The sequence below is a fragment of the Schistocerca serialis genome, chromosome 11, assembly GCF_023864345.2.
Source record: "Schistocerca serialis cubense isolate TAMUIC-IGC-003099 chromosome 11, iqSchSeri2.2, whole genome shotgun sequence".
Taxonomy (NCBI): Eukaryota; Metazoa; Arthropoda; class Insecta; order Orthoptera; family Acrididae; genus Schistocerca; species Schistocerca serialis.
In genome coordinates, this window is record NC_064648.1 from 7430552 (window position 1) to 7453003 (window position 22452).

The window sequence follows — 22452 nt, forward strand, 5'->3', positions numbered from 1 at the left end:
GTTTACTGTATCCCTCTGATCTTCTTATTAAATATGAAACACAGAAATTGCATCGGAATTAAATGCAAGTGGCACAATGCCGACTAAAGTACAAGAAAAATTACTCTTTTTACTGTCTATGTTATGAACAATTCCTGTGACACTAGTTATAGATTCCGATGCTTCACTTCAGGTATACTGAATCCCTCTGACCTTCGTATTGACGATGAAACACAGAAATTGCCTCGGAATTAAATACAATAGGGACAATCCCGACTTAAGTACAAAATGACTGACTCTTCTTACTGTCTATGTTTTGAACCTATCCTCTGACACTAGTTATAGATTCCGATGTTTCACTTCAGGTTTACTGTATCTCTCTGACCTTCTTATTGACGATGAAACACAGAAATTGCATCGGATTTAAATATAAAAGGCACTATGCCGACTTAAGTACAAGAAATCTGACTCATCTTACTGTCTATGTTTTGAACCATTCCTGTGACACTAGTTATAGATTCCGATGCTTCACCTCAGGTTTACTGTATCCCTCTGACCTTGTTATTGACGATGAAACACAGAAATTGCATCGAAATTAATTACAAAATGCACAATGCCGACTTAAGTACAAGAAAACTGACTCTTCTAACTGTCTATGTTTTGAACCATTCCTGTGACACTAGTTATAGATTCCGATGCTTCACTTCAGGTTTACTGTATCCCTCTGACCTTTTTATTGACGATGAAACACAGATATTGCGTCGGAATTAAATACAAAAGGCACAATGCCGACATAAGTACAAGAAAACTGACTCTTCTTACTGTCTATGTTTTGAACCATTCCAGTGACATTAGTTATACATTCCCATGCTTCACTTCAGGTTTACTGTATACCACTGACCTTCTTATTGACGATGAAACACAGAAACTACATCGGAATTAAATACAGAAGGCACAATGCCGACTTAAGTACAAGAAAACTGACTCTTCTTACAATCTATGTTTTGAACCATTCCTGTGACACTAGTTATAGATTCCGATGCTTCACACATGTTTTCTGTATCCCTCTGACCTTCTTATTGACGATGAAACACAGAAATTGCATCGGAATTTAATACAAAGGCACAATGCTGACTTAAGTACAAGAAAACTGACTCTTCTTACTGTCTATGTTTTGGACACTTCATGTGACACTAGTTATAGTTTCCGATGCTTTACTCCAGGTTTACTGTATCCCTCTGACCTTCTTATTGCCGATGACACACAGAAATTGCTTCGTAATTAAATACAAAAGTCACAATGCCGACTTAAGTACAAGAAAACTGACTCTTCTTACTGTCTATGTTTCGAACCATTCCTGTGACACTATTTATAGATTCCGATGCTTCACATCAGGTTTACTGTATACCTCTGACCTTCTTATTGACGATGAAACACTGAGAATGCATCGGAATTAAATACAAAAAGCACAATGCATACTTAAGTACAATAAAACTGACTCCTCTTACTGTCTATGTTTTGAGCCATTTCTGTGACACTAGTTGTAGATTCCGATGCTTCACTTCAGGTTTACTGTACCCCTCTGACCTTCTTATTGACGATGAACACATAAATTGCATCGGAATTAAATACAAAAGCACAATGCCGACTTTAGTACAAGAAAACTGACTCTTCTAACTGTCTATGTTTTGAACCATTCCTGTGACACTAGATATAGATTACGATGCTTTACTTCAGGTGTACTGCATCCCTCTGACCTTCTTCTTGACGATGATCCACAGAAATTGCTTCGGAATTAAATACAAAAGGCTCAATGCCGACTTAAGTACAAGATAACTGACTTTTCTTACTGTCTGTGTTTTGAACCATTCCTGTGACACTAGTTATAGATTCCGATGCTTCACTTCAGGTTTACTGTCTCCCTCTGACCTTCTTATTGACGATGAAACACAGAAATTGCATCGGAATTAAATACAAAAGGTACAATGCCGACTTAAGTACAAGAAATCTGACTCCTCTTACTGTCTATGATTTGAACCATTCCTGTGACACTAGTTATAGATTCCGATGCTTCACTTCAGGTTTACTGTACGCCTCTGACCATCTTATTGACGATGAAACACAGAAATTGCATCGGAATTAAATACAAAAGGCACAATGCCGACTTAAGTACAGGAATACTGACTCTTCTTACTGTCTATGATTTGAACCATTCCTGTGACACTAGTTATAGATTCCGATGCTTCACTTCAGGTTTACTGTATCCCTCTGACCTTCTTATTGACCGTGAAACACAGAAATTGCATCGGATTAAATACGAAAGGCTCGATGCCGACTTAAGTACAAGAAAACTGACTCTTCTTACTGTCTATGTTTTGAACCATTACTGTGACATTAGTTATAGAATCCGATGCTTCACTTCAGGTTCACTATATCCCTCTGACCTTCTTATTGACGATGAAACACAGAAATTGCATCGGAATTAAATGCAAAAGCCACAACGCCGACTTAAGTACAAGAAAACTGACTCTTCTTACTGTCTATGTTTTGAACCATTCCTGTGACACTAGTTATAGATTCCGATGCTTCACTTCAGGTTTACTGTATGCCTCTGACCATCTTATTGACGATGAAACACAGAAATTGCATCGGAATTAAATACAAAAGGCACAATGCCGACTTAAGTACAAAATGACTGACTCTTCTTACTGTCTATGTTTTGAACCTATCCTCTGACACTAGTTATAGATTCCGATGTTTCACTTCAGGTTTACTGTATCCCTCTGACCTTCTTATTGACGATGAAACACAGAAATTGCATCGGAATTAAATATAAAAGGCACAATGCCGACTTAAGTACAAGATATCTGACTCTTCTTACTGTCTATGTTTTGAACCATTCCTGTGACACTAGTTATAGATTCCGATGCTTCACTTCAGGTTTACTGTATCCCTCTGACCTTCTTGTTGACGATGAAACACAGAAATTGCATCGAAATTAATTACAAAATGCACAATGCCGACTTAAATACAAGTAAACTGACTCTTCTAACTGTCTATGTTTTGAACCATTCCTGTGACACTAGTTATAGATTCCGATGCTTCACTTCAGGTTTACTGTATCCCTCTGATTCTTTTATTGACGATGAAACACAGATATTGCGTCGGAATTAAATACAAAAGGCACAATGCCGACTTAAGTACAAGAAAACTGACTCTCATAACTGTCTATGCTTTGAACCATTCCAGTGACACTAGTTACACATTCCGATGCTTCACTTCAGGTTTACTGTATCCCACTGACCTTCTTATTGACGATGAAACACAGAAACTACATCGGAATAAAATACAAAAGGCACAATGCCGACTTAAGTACAAGAAAACTGACTGTTCTTACAATCTATGTTTTGAACCATTCCTGTGACACTAGTTATAGATTCCGATGCTTCACTTCAGGTTCACTGTATCCCTCTGACCTTCTTATTGACGAAGAAACACAGAGATTGCATCGGAATTAAACACAAAAGGCACAATGCCGACATAAGTACAAGAAAACTGACTCTTCATACTGTCTATGTTTTGAACCATTCCTGTGACACTAGTTATAGAATCCGATGCTTCACTTCAGGTTCACTATATCCCTCTGACCTTCTTATTGACGATGAAACACTAAAATAGCATCAGAAATGAATACAAAAGGCACAATGCCGACTTAAGTACAAGATAACTGACTCTTATTACTGTCTATGCTTTGAACCATTCCTGTGACACTAGTTCAAGATTCCGATGCTTCACTTCAGGTTTACTGTATGCCTCTGACCTTCTTATTGACGAAGAAACACAGAGATTGCATCGGAATTAAATACAAAAGGCACAATGCCGACATAAGTACAAGAAAACAGACTCTTCATACTGTCTATGTTTTGAACCATTCCTGTGACACTAGTTATAGATTCCGATGCTTCACTTCAGGTTTACTGTATCCCTCTGACCTTCTTATTGACGATGAAACAGAGAAATTGCTTCGGAATTAAATACAAAAGGCTCAATGCCGACTTAAGTACAAGAAAACTGACTCTTCTTACTGTCTATGTTTTGAACCATTCATGTGACACTAGTTATAGATTCCGATGCTTCAATGTAGGTTTACTGTATCCCTCTGACCTTCTTATTGAATATGAAACACAGAAATTGCATCGGAATTAAATGCAAATGGCACAATGCCGACTTAAGTACAAGAAAAATTACTCTTTTTACTGTCTATGTTTTGAACAATTCCTGTGACACTAGTTATAGATTCCGATGCTTCACTTCAGGTTTACCGTATCCCTCCGACCTTCTTATTGACGATGAAACACAGAAATTGCATCGGATTAAATACGAAAGGCTCGATGCCGACTTAAGTACAAGAAAACTGACTCTTCTTACTGTCTATGCTTTGAACCATACCTGTGACATTAGTTATAGAATCCGATGCTTCTCTTCAGGGTCACTATATCCCTCTGACCTTCTTATTGACGATGAAACACAGAAATTGCATCGGAATTAAATGCAAAAGCCACAACGCCGACTTAAGTACAAGAAAACTGACTCTTCTTACTGTCTATGTTTTGATCCATTGCTGTGACACTAGTTATAGATTCCGATGCTTCACTTCAGGTTTACTGTATGCCTCTCACCAACGTATTGACGATGAAACACAGAAATTGCATCGGAATTAAATACAAAAGGCACAATGCCGACTTAAGTACAGGAATACTGACTCTTCTTACTGTCTATGATTTGAACCATTCCTGTGACACTAGTTATAGATTCCGATGCTTCACTTCAGGTTTACTGTATCCCTCTGACCTTCTTATTGACGATGAAACACAGAAATTGCATCGGAATTTAATACAAAAGGTACAATGCCGACTTAAGTACAGGAAAACTGACTCTTCTTACTGTCTATATTTTGAACCATTCCTGTGACACTAGTTATAGATTCCGATGCTTCACTTCAGGTATACTGTATCCCTCTGACCTTCGTATTGACGATGAAACACAGAAATTGCATCGGAATTAAATACAATAGACACAATGCCGATTTAAGTACAAAATGACTGACTCTTCTTACTGACTATGTTTTGAACCTATCCTCTGACACTAGTTATAGATTCCGATGTTTCACTTCAGGTTTACTGTATCCCTCTGACCTTCTTATTGACGATGAAATACAGAAATTGCATCGGATTTAAATATAAAAGGCACAATGCCGACTTAAGTACAAGAAATCTGACCCTTCTTACTGTCTATGTTTTGAACCATTCCTGTGACACTAGTTATAGATTCCGATGCTTCACTTCAGGTTTACTGCATCCCTCTGACCTTCTTATTGACGATGAAATACAGAAATTTCATCGAAATTAATTACAAAATGCACAATGCCGACTTAAGTACAAGAAAACTGACTCTTCTAACTGTCTATGTTTTGATCCATTCCTGTGACACTAGTTATAGATTCCGATGCTTCACTTCAGGTTCACTGTATCCCTCTGACATTTTTTTGACGATGAAACACAGAAACTACATCGGAATTAAATACAAAAGGCACAATGCCGACTTAAGTACAAGAAAACTGACTCTTCTTACTGTCTATGGTTGACCAATCATGTGACACTAGTTATAGTTTCCGATGCTTTACTCCAGGTTTACTGTATCCCTCTGACCTTCTTATTGTCGATGACACACAGAAATTGCTTCGGAATTAAATACAAAATGCACAATGCCGACTTAAGTACAAGAAAACTGACTCTTCTTACTGTCTATGTTTCGAACCATTCCTGTGACACTATAAATAGATTTCGATGCTTCACATCAGGTTTACTGTATCCCTCTGACCTTCTTATTGACGATGAAACACTGAGAATGCATCGGAATTAAATACAAAAAGCACAATGCATACTTAAGTACAAAAAAACTGACTCCTCTTACTGTCTATGTTTTGAGCCATTTCTGTGACACTAGTTGTAGATTCCGATGCTTCATTTCAGGTTTACTGTATCCCTCCGACCTTCTTATTGACGATGAACACAGAAATTGCATCGGAATTAAATACAAAAGGCACAATGCCGACTTTAGTACAAGAAAACTGACTCTTCTAAATGTCTATGTTTTGAACCATTCGTGTGACACTAGTTATAGATTCCGATGCTTCACTTCAGATTTACTGTATCCTTCTGACCTTTTTATTGACGATGAAACACAGATACTGCGTCGGAATTAAATACAAAAGGCACAATGCCGACTTAACTACAAGAAAACTGACTCTTCTTACTGTCTATGATTTGAACCATTCCAGTGACAATAGTTATACATTCCGATGCTTCACTTCAGGTTTACTGTATCCCACTGACCTTCTTATTGACGATGAAACACAGAAATTCCATCGGAATTAAATACAAAAGGCACAATGCCGACATAAGTACAAGAAAACTGACTCTTCTTGCAATCTATGTTTTGAACCATTCCTGTGACACTAGTTATAGATTCCGATGCTTCACACATGTTTTCTGTATCCCTCTGACCTTCTTATTGACGATGACACACAGAAATTGCATCGGAATTTAATACAAAGGCACAATGCATACTTAAGTACAAGAAAACTGACTCCTCTTACTGTCTATGTTTTGAGCCATTCCTGTGACACTAGTTGTAGATTCCGATGCTTCACTACAGGTTTACTGTATCCCTCTGACCTTCTTATTGACGATGAAACACAGAAATTGCATCGGAATTAAATACAAAAGGCACAATGCCCACTTAAGTACAAGAAAACTGACTCTTCTTACAGTCTATGTTTTGAACCATTCGTGTGACACTAGTTATGGATTCCGATGTTTCACTTCAGGTTTACTGTATCCCTCTGACCTTCTTATTGACGATGAAACACAGAAATTGCATCGGAATTAAAAACAAAAGGCACAATGCCGACTTAAGTACAAGAAAACTGACTCTTCTCACTGTCTATGTCTTGAACCATTCCTGTGACACTAGTAATGGATTCCGATGCTTCACTTCAGGTTTACTGTATCCCTCTGACCTTCTTATTGACGATGAAACACTGAAATTGCATCGGATTTAAATATAAAAGGCACAATGCCGACTTAAGTACAAGAAAACTGACTCTTCTTACTGTCTATGTTTTGCACCATTCCTGTGACACTAGTTATAGATTCCGATGCTTCCCTTCAGGTTTACTGTTTCCCTCTGACCTTCTTATTGTCGATGAAACACTGAAATTGCATCGGAATTAAATAGAAAACGCACAATGCCGACTTAAGTACAAGAAAACTGACTCTTCTTACTGTCTATGTTTAGAAGCATTCCTGTGACACTAGTTATAGATCCGATGCTTCAAATCAGGTTTACTGTATCCCACTGACCTTCTTATTAACGATCAAACACAAAAATTGCATCGGAATTAAATACGAAAAGCACAACGCCGAATTAACTACAAGAAAACTGACTCTTCTTACTGTCTAAGTTTTGAACCGTTCCTGTGACACTACTTATAGATTCCGATGCTTCACTCATGTTTTCTGTATCCCTCTGACCTTCTTATTGACGATGACACACAGAAATTGCATCGGAATTTAATACAAAGGCACAATGCCGACTTAAGTACAAGAAAACTGACTCTTCTTACTGTCTATGATTTGGACCATTCATATGACACTAGTTATAGATTCCGATGACTTACTCCAGGTTTACTGTATCCCTCTGACCTTCTTATTGACGATGATACACAGAAATTGCTTCGGAATTAAATACAAAAGGCACAATGCCGACATAAGTACAAGAAAACTGACTCTTCTTACTGTCTATGTTTTGAACCATTCCTGTGACAGTACATATAGATTCCGATGCTTCACATCAGGTTTACTGTATCCCTCTGACCTTCTTATTGACGATGAAACACTGAGAATTCATCGGAATTAAAGACAAAAAGCACAATGCATACTTAAGTACAAGAAAACTGACTCCTCTTATTGTCTATGATTTGAGCCATTCCTGTGACACTAGTTGTAGATTCCGATGCTTCACTACAGGTTTACTGTATCCCTCGGACCTTCTTATTGACGATGAAACACAGAAATTGCATCGCAATTAAATACAAAAGGCACAATGCCCACTTAAGTACAAGAAAACTGACTCTTCTTACAGTCTATGTTTTGAACCATTCGTGTGACACTAGTTATAGATTCCGATGCTTCACTTCAGGTTTACTGTATCCCTCTGAACTTGTTATTGACGATGGAACACAGATATTGCATCGGAATTAAATACAAATGGCACAATGCCGACTTAAGTACAAGAAAACTGACTCTTTTTACAGTCTACGTTTTGAACCATTCCTGTGACAGTAGTTATAGATTCCGATGCTTCACTTCAGGTTTACTGTATCCCTCTGACCTTCTTATTGACGATGAAACACAGACATTGCATCGGAATTAAATACAAAAGGCACAATGCCGACTTAAGTACAAGAAAACTGACTCTTCTCACTGTCTATGTCTTGAACCATTCCTGTGACACTAGTTATATATTCCGATGCTTCACTTCAGGTTTACTGTATCCCTCTGTCCTTCTTATTGACGATGAAACACAGAAATTGCATCGGATTTAAATATAAAAGGCACAATGCCGGCTTAAGTACAAGAAAACTGACTCTTCTTACTGTCTATGTTTTGCACCATTCCTGTGACACTAGTTATAGATTCCGATGCTTCCCTTCAGGTTTACTGTTTCCCTCTGACATTCTTATTGACGATGAAACACTGAGAATGCATCGGAATTAAATACAAAAAGCACAATGCATACTTAAGTACAAAAAAACTGACTCCTCTTACTGTCTATGTTTTGAGCCATTTCTGTGACACTAGTTGTAGATTACGATGCTTCATTTCAGGTTTACTGTATCCCTCTGACCTTCTTATTGACGATGAATACAGAAATTGCATCGGAATTAAATACAAAAGGCACAATGCCGACTTTAGTACAAGAAAACTGACTCTTCTAACTGTCTATGATTTGAACCATTCCTGTGACACTAGTTATAGATTCCGATGCTTCACTTCAGGTTTACTGTATCCCTCTGACCTTTTTATTGACGATGAAACACAGATATTGCGTCGGAATTAAATACAAAAGGCACAATGCCGAATTAACTACAAGAAAACTGACTCTTCTTACTGTCTATGTTTTGAACCATTCCAGTGACAATAGTTATACATTCCGATGCTTCACTTCAGGTTTACTGTATCCGACTGACCTTCTTATTGACGATGAAACACAGAAATTCCATCGGAATTAAATACAAAAGGCACAATGCCGACTTAAGTACAAGAAAACTGACTCTTCCTGCAATCTATGTTTTGAACCATTCCTGTGACACTAGTTATAGATTCCGATACTTCACACATGTTTTCTGTATCCCTCTGACCTTCTTATTGACGATGACACACAGAAATTGCATCGGAATGTAATACAAAGGCACAACGCCGAATTAACTACAAGAAAACTGACTCTTCTTACTGTCTATGTTTTGAACCGTTCCTGTGACACTAGTTATAGATTCCGATGCTTCACTCATGTTTTCTGTATCCCTCTGACCTTCTTATTGACGATGAAGCACTGAGAATTCATCGGAATTAAATACAAAACGCACAATGAATACTTAAGTACAAGAAAACTGACTCCTCTTACTGTCTATGATTTGAGCCATTCCTGTGGCACTAGTTGTAGATGCCGATGCTTCACTACAGGTTTACTGTATCCCTCTGACCTTCTTATTGACGATGACACACAGAAATTGCATCGAAATTTAATACAAAGGCACAATACCGACTTAAGTACAAGAAAACTGACTCTTCTTATTGTCTATGTTTTGGACCATTCATGTGACACTAGTTATGGATTCCGATGCCTTACTCCAGGTTTACTGTATCCCTCTGACCTTCTTATTGACGAAGATACACAGAAATTGCTTCGGAATTAAATACAAAAGGCACAATGCCGACATAAGTGCAAGAAACCTGACTCTTCTTACTGTCTATGTTTTGAACCATTCCTGTGACAGTACATATAGATTCCGATGCTTCACATCAGGTTTACTGTATCCCTCTGTCCTTCTTATTGACGATGAAACACTGGGAATTCATCGGAATTAAATACAAAAAGCACAATGCATACTTAAGTACAAGAAAACTGACTCCTCTTACTGTCTATGATTTGAGCCATTCCTGTGACACTAGTTGTAGATTCCGATGCTTCACTACAGGTTTACTGTATCCCTCTGACCTTCTTATTGACGATGAAACACAGAAATTGCATCGGAATTAAATACAAAAGGCACAATGCCCACTTAAGTACAAGAAAACTGACTCTTCTTACAGTCTATGTTTTGAACCATTCGTGTGACACTAGTTATAGATTCCGATGCTTCACTTCAGGTTTACTGTATCCCTCTGAACTTGTTATTGACGATGGAACACAGATATTGCATCGGAGTTAAATACAAATGGCACAATGCCGACTTAAGTACAAGAAAACTGACTCTTTTTACAGTCTATGTTTTGAACCATTCCTGTGACAGTAGTTATAGATTCCGATGCTTCACTTCAGGTTTACTGTATCCCTCTGACCTTCTTATTGACGATGAAACACAGAAATTGCATCGGAATTAAATACAAAAGGCACAATGCCGACTTAAGTACAAGAAAACTGACTCTTCTCACTGTCTATGCCTTGAACCATTCCTGTGACACTAGTTATAGATTCCGATGCTTCACTTCAGGTTTACTGTATCCCTCTGACCTTCTTATTGACGATGAAACACAGAAATTGCATCGGATTTAAATATAAAAGGCACAATGCCGACTTAAGTACAAGAAAACTGACTCTTCTTACTGTCTATGTTTTGCACCATTCCTGTGACACTAGTTATAGATTCCGATGCTTCCCTTCAGGTTTACTGTTTCCCTCTGACCTTCTTATTGACGATGAAACACTGATATTGCATCGGAATTAAATACAAAACGCACAATGCCGACTTAAGTACAAGAAAACTGACTCTTCTTCCTGTCTATGTTTAGAAGCATTCCTGTGACACTAGTTATAGATCCGATGCTTCAATTCAGGTTTACTGTATCCCACTGACCTTCTTATTAACGATCAAACACAAAAATTGCATCGGAATTAAATACGAAAGGCACAACGCCGAATTAACTACAAGAAAACTGACTCTTCTTACTGTCTATGTTTTGAACCGTTCCTGTGACACTAGTTATAGATTCCGATGCTCCACTCATGTTTTCTGTATCCCTCTGACCTTCTTATTGACGATGAAACACAGAAATTGCATCGGAATTTAATACAAAGGCACAATTCCGACTTAAGTACAAGAAAACTGAGTCTTCTTGCTGTCTATGTTTGAACCATTCCTGTGACACTAGTTATAGATTCTGCTGCTTCACTTCAGGTTTACTGTATCCCTCTGACCTTCGTATTGACGATGAAACACAGAAATTGCATCGGAGTTAAAAACAAAAGGCACAATGCCGACTTAAGTACAAGAAAACTGACCCTTCTTACAGTCTATGATTTGAACCATTCGTGTGACACTAGTTATAGATTCCGATGCTTCACTTCAGGTTTACTGTATCGCTCTGACCCTCTTATTGACGATGAAACACTGATATTGCATCGGAATTAAATACAAAAGGCACAATCCCGATTTAAGTACAAGAAAACTGACTCTTCCTAATGTCTATGTTTTGAACCATTCCTGTGATAGTAGTTATAGATTCCGATGCTTCACTTCAGGTTTACTGTATCCCTCTGACCTTCTTATTGACGATGAAACACAGAAATTGCATCGGAATTAAATACAAAGGCTCAATGCCGACTTAAGTACAAGAAAACTGACTCTTCTTACTGTCTACGACTTGAACCATTCCTGTGACACTAGTTATAGATTCAGATGCTTCACTTCAGGTTTACTGTATCACTCTGACCTTCTTATTGACGATGAAACACAGAAATTGCATCGGAATTAAATACAAAAGGCACAATGCCGACTTAAGTACAAGAAAACTGACACTTCTTACTGTCTATGTTTTGAACCATTCCTGTGACACTAGTTATAGATTCAGATGCTTCACTTCAGGTTTACTGTATCACTCTGACCTTCTTATTGACGATGAAACACAGAAATTGCATCGGAATTAAATACAAAAGGCACAATGCCGACTTAAGTACAAGAAAACTGACACTTCTTACTGTCTATGTTTTGAACCATTCCTGTGACACTAGTTATAGATTCCGATGCTTCAGTTCAGGTTCACTGTATCCCTCTGACCTTCTTATTGACGATGAAACACTAAAATTGCATCGGAATTAAATACAAAAGGCACAATGCCGACTTAAGTACAAGATAACTGACTCTTCTTACTGCCTATGATTGGAACCATTCCTGTGACACTAGTTATAGATTCCGATGCTTCACTTCAGGTTCACTGTATCCCTCTGACGTTCTTATTGACGATGAAACACTGAAATTGCATTGGAATTAAATACAAAATGCACAACGCCGACTTTAGTACAAGAAAACTGTCTCTTCTTACTGTCTATGATTTGAACCATTCCTGTGACACCTCTTACAGATACCGATGCTTCACTTCTGGTTTACTGTATCCCTCTGACCTTCTTATTAACGATGAAACACAGAAATTGCATCGGAATTAAATACAAAAGGCACAATGCCGACTTAAGTAAAAGAAAACTGACTCTTCTTACTGTCTATGATTTGAACCATTCCTGTGACACTAGTTATAGATTCCGATGCTTCACTTCAGGTATACTGTATCCCTCTGACATTCTTATTGACGATGAAACACAGTAATTTCATCTGAATTAAATACAAAAGGCCCAATGACTATTTAAGTACAAGAAAACTGACTCTTCTTACTGTCTATGTTTTGGACCATTCATGTGACACTAGTTATTGCTTCCGATGCTTCACTTCAGGTTTACTGTATCCATCAGACCTTCTTATTGACGATGAAACACAGTAATTGCATCGGAATTAAATACAAAATGCACAATGGAGACTTATGTACAAGAAAACTGACTCTTCTTACTGTCTATGTTTGAACCATTCCTGTGACACTAGTTATAGATTCCGATGCTACACTTCAGGTTTACTGTATCCCTCTGACTTCCTTATTGACGATGAAACACAAAAATTGGATCGGAATTAAATACAAAAGGCACAATGCCGACTTAAGTACAAGAAAACTGACTCTTCTTACTGTCTGTCATTGAACCATTCCTGTGACACTAGTTATAGATTCCGATGCTTCAATTCAGGTTTACTGCATCCCTATGACCTTCTTATTGACGATGAAACAGAGATATTGCATATCAATTAAATACAAAAGGCACAATGCCGATTTAAGTACAAGAAAACTGACTCTTCTTACTGTCAATGTTTGATCCATTCCTGTGACACTAGTTATAGATTCCGAAGCTTCACTTCAGGTTTACTGTATCCATCTGACCTTCTTATTGACGATGAAACACAGAAATTCCATCGGAATTAAATACAAGAGGCACAATGCCCACTTAAGTACAAGAAAACTGACTCTTCTTACTGTCTATGATTTGAAGGACTCCTGTGACACTAGTTATAGATTCTGCTGCTTCACTTCAGGTTTACTGTATTCCTCTGACCTTCTTATTGACGATAAAACACAGAAATTGCAACGGAGTTAAATACAATAGGCACAATGCCGACTTAAGTACAAGAAAACTGACTCTTCTTACAGTCTATGCTTTGAACCATTCGTGTGACACTAGTTATAGATTCCGATGCTTCACTTCAGGTTTACTGTATCGCTCTGACTTTGTTGTTGACGATGAAACACTGATATTGCATCGGAATTAAATACAAAAGGCACAATGCCGATATAAGTACAAGAAAACTGACTCTTCTTACTGTCTATGTTTTGAACCATTCCTGTGACAGTAGTTATAGATTCCGATGCTTCACTTCAGGTTCACTGTATCCCTCTGACCTTCTTATTGACGATGAAACACTGAAATTGCATCGGAATTAAATACAAAAGGCACAATGCCGACTTAAGTACAAGAAAACTGACTCTTCTTACTGTCTATGATTTGAACCATTCCTGTGACACTAGTTATAGATTCCGATACTTCACTTCATGTTCGCTGTATACCTCTGACGTTCTTATTGACGTTGAAACACAGAAATTTCACTGGAATTAAATACAAAAGGCACAACGCCGACTTTAGTTCAAGAAAACTGACTCTTCTTACTGTCTATGTTTTGATCCATTCCTGTGACACTAGTTATAGATTCCGATGCTTCACTTCAGGTTTACTGTATCCCTCTGACACTGTTAATGACGATGAAACACTGTAATTGCATCCGAATTAAATACAAAAGCACAATGACGAATTAAGTACAAGAAAACTGACTCTTCTTACTGTCTACGTTTTGGACCATTCATGTGACACTAGTTATTGCTTCCGATGCTTCACTTCAGGTTTACTGTATCCATCAGACCTTCTTATTTACGATGAAACACAGAAATAGCATCGGATTTAAAATCAAAAATCACAATGCCGACTTATGTACAAGAAAACTGACTCTTCTTACTGTCTATGATTGAACCATTCATGTGACACTAGTTATAGATTTAGATGCTTCACTTCAGGTTTACTGTATCCCTCTGACTTTCTTATTGACGATGAAACACAGAAATTGCATCGGAATTAAATACAAAAGGCACAAAGCCGACTTAAGTACAAGAAAACTGACTCTTCTTACTGGCTATGTTTTGAACCATTCCTGTGACGCTAGTTATAGATTACGATGCTTCACTTCAGGTTTACTGTATCCCTCCTACCTTCTTATTGACGATGAAACACAGAAATTGCATCTGAGTTAAATACAAAAGTCACAATGCCGACTTAAGTACAAGAAAACTGACTCTTCTTACTGTCTATGTTTTGATCCATTCCTGTGACACTAGTTATAGATTCCGATGCTTCACTTCATTTTTACAGTATCCCTCTGACCTTCTTATTGACGATGAAACACCGAAATTGCATCGGAATTAAATAGAAAAGTCACAATGCCGACTTAAGTACAAGAAAACTGACTCTTCTTACTGTCAATGCTTTGAACCATTCCTGTGACACAAGTTATAGATTCCGATGTTTCATTTCAGGTTTACTGTATCCCTGTGACCTTCTTATTGACGTTGAAACACAGAAATTTCATCGGAATTAAATACAAAATGCACAATGCCGACTTAAGTACAAGAAAACTTACTCTTCTTACTGTCTACGTTTTGAACCATTCCTGTGACACTAGTTATAGATTCCGATGCTTCACTTCAGGTTTACTGTATCCCTCTGAACTTCTTATTGACGATGAAACACAGAAATTGCATCGGAATTAAATGGAAAAGGCACAATGCCGACTTAAGTACAAGAAAACTGACTCTTCTTACTGTCTATGTTTTGAACCATTCCTGTGACACTAGTTATAGATTCCGATCCTTCACCTCAGGTTTACTGTATCCCTCTGAGCTTCTTATTGACGATGAAACACAGAAATTGCAACGGAATTAAATACAAAAGGCACAATGCCGACTTAAGTACAAGAAAACTGACTCTTCTTACTGTCTATGTTTTGAACCATTCCTGTGACACTAGTTAAAGATTCCGATGCTTCACTTCAGGTTTACTGTATCCCTCTGACCTTCTTATTAACGATGAAACACAGAAATTGCATCGGAATTAAATACAAAAGGCACAATGCCGACTTAAGTACAAGAAAACTGACTCTTCTTACTGTCTAAGCTTTGAACCATTCCTGTGACACTAGTTACAGATTCCGTTGCTTCACTTCAGCTTTACTGTATCCCTCTGACCTTCTTATTGACGATGAAACACAGAAATTTCATCGGAATTAAATACAAAATGCACAATGCCGACTTAAGTACAAGAAAACTGACTCTTCTTACTGTCTACGATTTGAACCATTCCTGTGACTCTAGTTATAGTTTCCGATGCTTCACTTTAGGTTTACTGTATCCCTCTGACCTTCTTATTGACGATGAAACACAGAAATTGCATCGGAATTAAATAGAAAAGGCACAATGCCGACTTAAGTACAAAAAAACTGACTCTTCTTACTGTCTATGTTTTGAACCATTCCTGTGACACTAGTTATAGATTCCGATGCTTCACTTCTGGTTTACTGTATCCCACTGACCTTCTTATTGACGTTGAAACACAGAAATTGCATCCGAGTTAAATACAAAAGGCACAACGCCGACTTAAGTACAGGAAAGCTGACACTTCTTACAGTCTATGTTTTGAGCTATTCCTGTGACACTAGTTATAGTTTCCGATGCTTCACTTCACGTTTACTGTATCCCTCTGACCTTCTTATTGACGATGAAACGCTGACATTGCATCGGAATTAAATACAAAAGGCATAATGATGACTTAAGTACAAGAAAACTGACTCTTCTTACTGTCTATGTTTTGAACCATTCCTGTGACACTAGTTATAGATTCCGATGCATCACTTCAGGTTTACTGTATCCCTCTGTCCTTCTTATTGAGGATGAAACACAGAAATTGCATTTGAATTAAATACAAAATGCACAATGGAGACTTATGTACAAGAAAACTGACTCTTCTTACTGTCTATGTTTGAACCATTCCTGTGACACTAGTTATAGATTCCGATGGTTCACTTCAGGTTTACTGTATCCCTCTGACCTCCTTATTGACGATGAAACACAGAAAAAGCATCGGAATTAAATACAAAAGGCACAATGCCGACTTAAGTACAACAAAACTGACTCTTCTTACTGTCTATCATTGAACCATTCCTGTGACACTAGTTATAGATACCGATGCTTCACTTCAGGTTTACTGCATCCCTCTGACCTTCTTATTGACGATGAAGCACAGAAATTGCATCGGAATTAAATACAAAAGGCACAATGCCGACTTATGTGCAAGAAAACTGATCTTCTTACTGTCTATGTTTGAACCATTCCTGTGACACTAGTTATAGATTCCGATGCTACACTTCAGGTTTACTGTATCCCTCTGACTTCCTTATTGACGATGAAACACAGAAATTGGATCGGAATTAAATACAAAAAGCACAATGCCGACTTAAGTACAAGAAAACTGACTCTTCTTACTGTCTGTCATTGAACCATTCCTGTGACACTAGTTATAGATTCCGATGCTTCAATTCAGGTTTACTGCATCCCTCTGACCTTCTTATTGACGATGAAACGCAGAAATTGCATAGGAATTAAATACAAAAGGCACAATGCCGACTTAAGTACAAGAAAACTGACTCTTCCTACTGTCAATGTTTGATCCATTCCTGTGACACTAGTTATAGATTCCGATGCTTCACTTCAGGTTTACTGTATCCCTCTGACCTTCTTATTGACGATGAAACACAGAAATTGCATCGGAATTAAATACAAGAGGCACAATGCCCACTTAAGTACAAGAAAACTGACTCTTCTTACTGTCTATGATTTGAAGGACTCCTGTGACACTAGTTATAGATTCTGCTGCTTCACTTCAGGTTTACTGTATTCCTCTGACCTTCTTATTGACGATGAAACACAGAAATTGCATCGGAGTTAAATACAATAACACAATGCCGACTTAAGTACAAGAAAACTGACTCTTCTTACAGTCTATGTTTTGAACCATTCGTGTGACACTAGTTATAGATTCCGATGCTTCACTTCAGGTTTACTGTATCGCTCTGACTTTGTTATTGACGATGAAACACTGATATTGCATCGGAATTAAATACAAAAGTCACAATGCCGATATAAGTACAAGAAAACTGACTCTTCTTACTGTCTATGTTTTGAACCATTCCTGTGAGAGTAGTTATAGATTCCGATGCTTCACTTCAGGTTTACTGTATCCCTCTGACTTTCTTATTGACGATGAAACACAGAAATTGCATCGGAATTAAATACAAAAGGCACAATGCCGACTTAAGTACAAGAAAACTGACTCTTCTTACTGTCTATGTTTTGAACCATTCCTGTGACACTAGTTATAGATTCCGATGCTTCACTTCAGGTTCGCTGTATCCCTCTGACCTTCTTATTGACGATGAAACACTGAAATTGCATCCGAATTAAATACAAAAGGCACAATGCCGACTTAAGTACAAGAAAACTGACTCTTCTTACTGTCTATGATTTGAACCATTCCTGTGACACTAGTTATAGATTCCCATACTTCACTTCATGTTCGCTGTATACCTCTGACGTTCTTATTGACGATGAAACACAGAAATTGCATTGGAATTAAATACAAAAGGCACAACGCCGACTTTAGTTCAAGAAAACCGACTCTTCTTACTGTCTATGTTTTGATCCATTCCTGTGACACTAGTTATAGATTCCGATGCTTCACTTCAGGTTTACTGTATCCCTCTGACCTTCTTAATGACGATGAAACACTGTAATTGCATCCGAATTAAATACAAAAGCACAATGACGACTTAAGTACAAGAAAACTGACTCTTCTTACTGTCTACGTTTTGGACCATTCATGTGACACTAGTTATTGCTTCCGATGCTTCACTTCAGGTTTACTGTATCCATCAGACCTTCTTATTTACGATGAAACACAGAAATTGCATCGGAATTAAAATCAAAAGTCACAATGCCGACTTATGTACAAGAAAACTGACTCTTCTTACTGTCTATGATTGAACCATTCATGTGACACTAGTTATAGATTCAGATGCTTCACTTCAGGTTCACTGTATCCCTCTGACTCTCTTATTGACGATGAAACACAGAAATTGCATCGGAATTAAATACAAAAGGCACAATGCCGACTTAAGTACAAGAAAACTGACTCTTCTTACTGTCTATGTTTGAACCATTCCTGTGACACTAGTTATAGATTCCGATGCATCACTTCAGGTTTACTGTATCCCTCTGACCTCCTTATTGACGTTGAAACACAGAAATTGCATCCGAGTTAAATACAAAAGGCACAACGCCGACTTAAGTACAGGAAAGCTGACACTTCTTACAGTCTATGTTTTGAGCTATTCCTGTGACACTAGTTATAGTTTCCGATGCTTCACTTCACGTTTACTGTATCCCTCTGACCTTCTTATTGACGATGAAACGCTGACATTGCATCGGAATTAAATACAAAAGGCATAATGATGACTTAAGTACAAGAAAACTGACTCTTCTTACTGTCTATGTTTTGAACCATTCCTGTGACACTAGTTATAGATTCCGATGCTTCACTTCAGGTTCGCTGTATCCCTCTGACCTTCTTATTGACGATGAAACACTGAAATTGCATCGGAATTAAATACAAAAGGCACAATGCCGACTTAAGTACAAGAAAACTGACTCTTCTTACTGTCTATGATTTGAACCATTCCTGTGACACTAGTTATAGATTCCCATACTTCACTTCATGTTCGCTGTATACCTCTGACGTTCTTATTGACGATGAAACACAGAAATTGCATTGGAATTAAATACAAAAGGCACAACGCCGACTTTAGTTCAAGAAAACCGACTCTTCTTACTGTCTATGTTTTGATCCATTCCTGTGACACTAGTTATAGATTCCGATGCTTCACTTCAGGTTTACTGTATCCCTCTGACCTTCTTAATGACGATGAAACACTGTAATTGCATCCGAATTAAATACAAAAGCACAATGACGACTTAAGTACAAGAAAACTGACTCTTCTTACTGTCTACGTTTTGGACCATTCATGTGACACTAGTTATTGCTTCCGATGCTTCACTTCAGGTTTACTGTATCCATCAGACCTTCTTATTTACGATGAAACACAGAAATTGCATCGGAATTAAAATCAAAAGTCACAATGCCGACTTATGTACAAGAAAACTGACTCTTCTTACTGTCTATGATTGAACCATTCATGTGACACTAGTTATAGATTCAGATGCTTCACTTCAGGTTCACTGTATCCCTCTGACTCTCTTATTGACGATGAAACACAGAAATTGCATCGGAATTAAATACAAAAGGCACAATGCCGACTTAAGTACAAGAAAACTGACTCTTCTTACTGTCTATGTTTGAACCATTCCTGTGACACTAGTTATAGATTCCGATGCATCACTTCAGGTTTACTGTATCCCTCTGACCTCCTTATTGACGTTGAAACACAGAAATTGCATCCGAGTTAAATACAAAAGGCACAACGCCGACTTAAGTACAGGAAAGCTGACACTTTTTACAGTCTATGTTTTGAGCTATTCCTGTGACACTAGTTATAGTTTCCGATGCTTCACTTCACGTTTACTGTATCCCTCTGACCTTCTTATTGACGATGAAACGCTGACATTGCATCGGAATTAAATACAAAAGGCATAATGATGACTTAAGTACAAGAAAACTGACTCTTCTTACTGTCTATGTTTTGAACCATTCCTGTGACACTAGTTATAGATTCCGATGCATCACTTCAGGTTTACTGTATCCCTCTGTCCTTCTTATTGACGATGAAACACAGAAATTGCATTGGAATTAAATACAAAATGCACAATGGAGACTTATGTACAAGAAAACTGACTCTTCTTACTGTCTATGTTTGAACCATTCCTGTGACACTAGTTATAGATTCCGATGGTTCACTTCAGGTTTACTGTATCCCTCTGACCTCCTTATTGACGATGAAACACAGAAAAAGCATCGGAATTAAATACAAAAGGCACAATGCCGACTTAAGTACAACAAAACTGACTCTTCTTACTGTCTATCATTGAACCATTCCTGTGACACTAGTTATAGATACCGATGCTTCACTTCAGGTTTACTGCATCCCTCTGACCTTCTTATTGACGATGAAGCACAGAAATTGCATCGGAATTAAATACAAAAGGCACAATGCCGACTTATGTACAAGAAAACTGATCTTCTTACTGTCTATGTTTGAACCATTCCTGTGACACTAGTTATAGATTCCGATGCTACACTTCAGGTTTACTGTATCCCTCTGACTTCCTTATTGACGATGAAACACAGAAATTGGATCGGAATTAAATACAAAAAGCACAATGCCGACTTAAGTACAAGAAAACTGACTCTTCTTACTGTCTGTCATTGAACCATTCCTGTGACACTAGTTATAGATTCCGATGCTTCAATTCAGGTTTACTGCATCCCTCTGACCTTCTTATTGACGATGAAACGCAGAAATTGCATAGGAATTAAATACAAAAGGCACAATGCCGACTTAAGTACAAGAAAACTGACTCTTCCTACTGTCAATGTTTGATCCATTCCTGTGACACTAGTTATAGATTCCGATGCTTCACTTCAGGTTTACTGTATCCCTCTGACCTTCTTATTGACGATGAAACACAGAAATTGCATCGGAATTAAATACAAGAGGCACAATGCCCACTTAAGTACAAGAAAACTGACTCTTCTTACTGTCTATGATTTGAAGGACTCCTGTGACACTAGTTATAGATTCTGCTGCTTCACTTCAGGTTTACTGTATTCCTCTGACCTTCTTATTGACGATGAAACACAGAAATTGCATCGGAGTTAAATACAATAACACAATGCCGACTTAAGTACAAGAAAACTGACTCTTCTTACAGTCTATGTTTTGAACCATTCGTGTGACACTAGTTATAGATTCCGATGCTTCACTTCAGGTTTACTGTATCGCTCTGACTTTGTTATTGACGATGAAACACTGATATTGCATCGGAATTAAATACAAAAGTCACAATGCCGATATAAGTACAAGAAAACTGACTCTTCTTACTGACTATGTTTTGAACCATTCCTGTGAGAGTAGTTATAGATTCCGATGCTTCACTTCAGGTTTACTGTATCCCTCTGACTTTCTTATTGACGATGAAACACAGAAATTGCATCGGAATTAAATACAAAAGGCACAATGCCGACTTAAGTACAAGAAAACTGACTCTTCTTACTGTCTATGTTTTGAACCATTCCTGTGACACTAGTTATAGATTCCGATGCTTCACTTCAGGTTCGCTGTATCCCTCTGACCTTCTTATTGACGATGAAACACTGAAATTGCATCGGAATTAAATACAAAAGGCACAATGCCGACTTAAGTACAAGAAAACTGACTCTTCTTACTGTCTATGATTTGAACCATTCCTGTGACACTAGTTATAGATTCCCATACTTCACTTCATGTTCGCTGTATACCTCTGACGTTCTTATTGACGATGAAACACAGAAATTGCATTGGAATTAAATACAAAAGGCACAACGCCGACTTTAGTTCAAGAAAACCGACTCTTCTTACTGTCTATGTTTTGATCCATTCCTGTGACA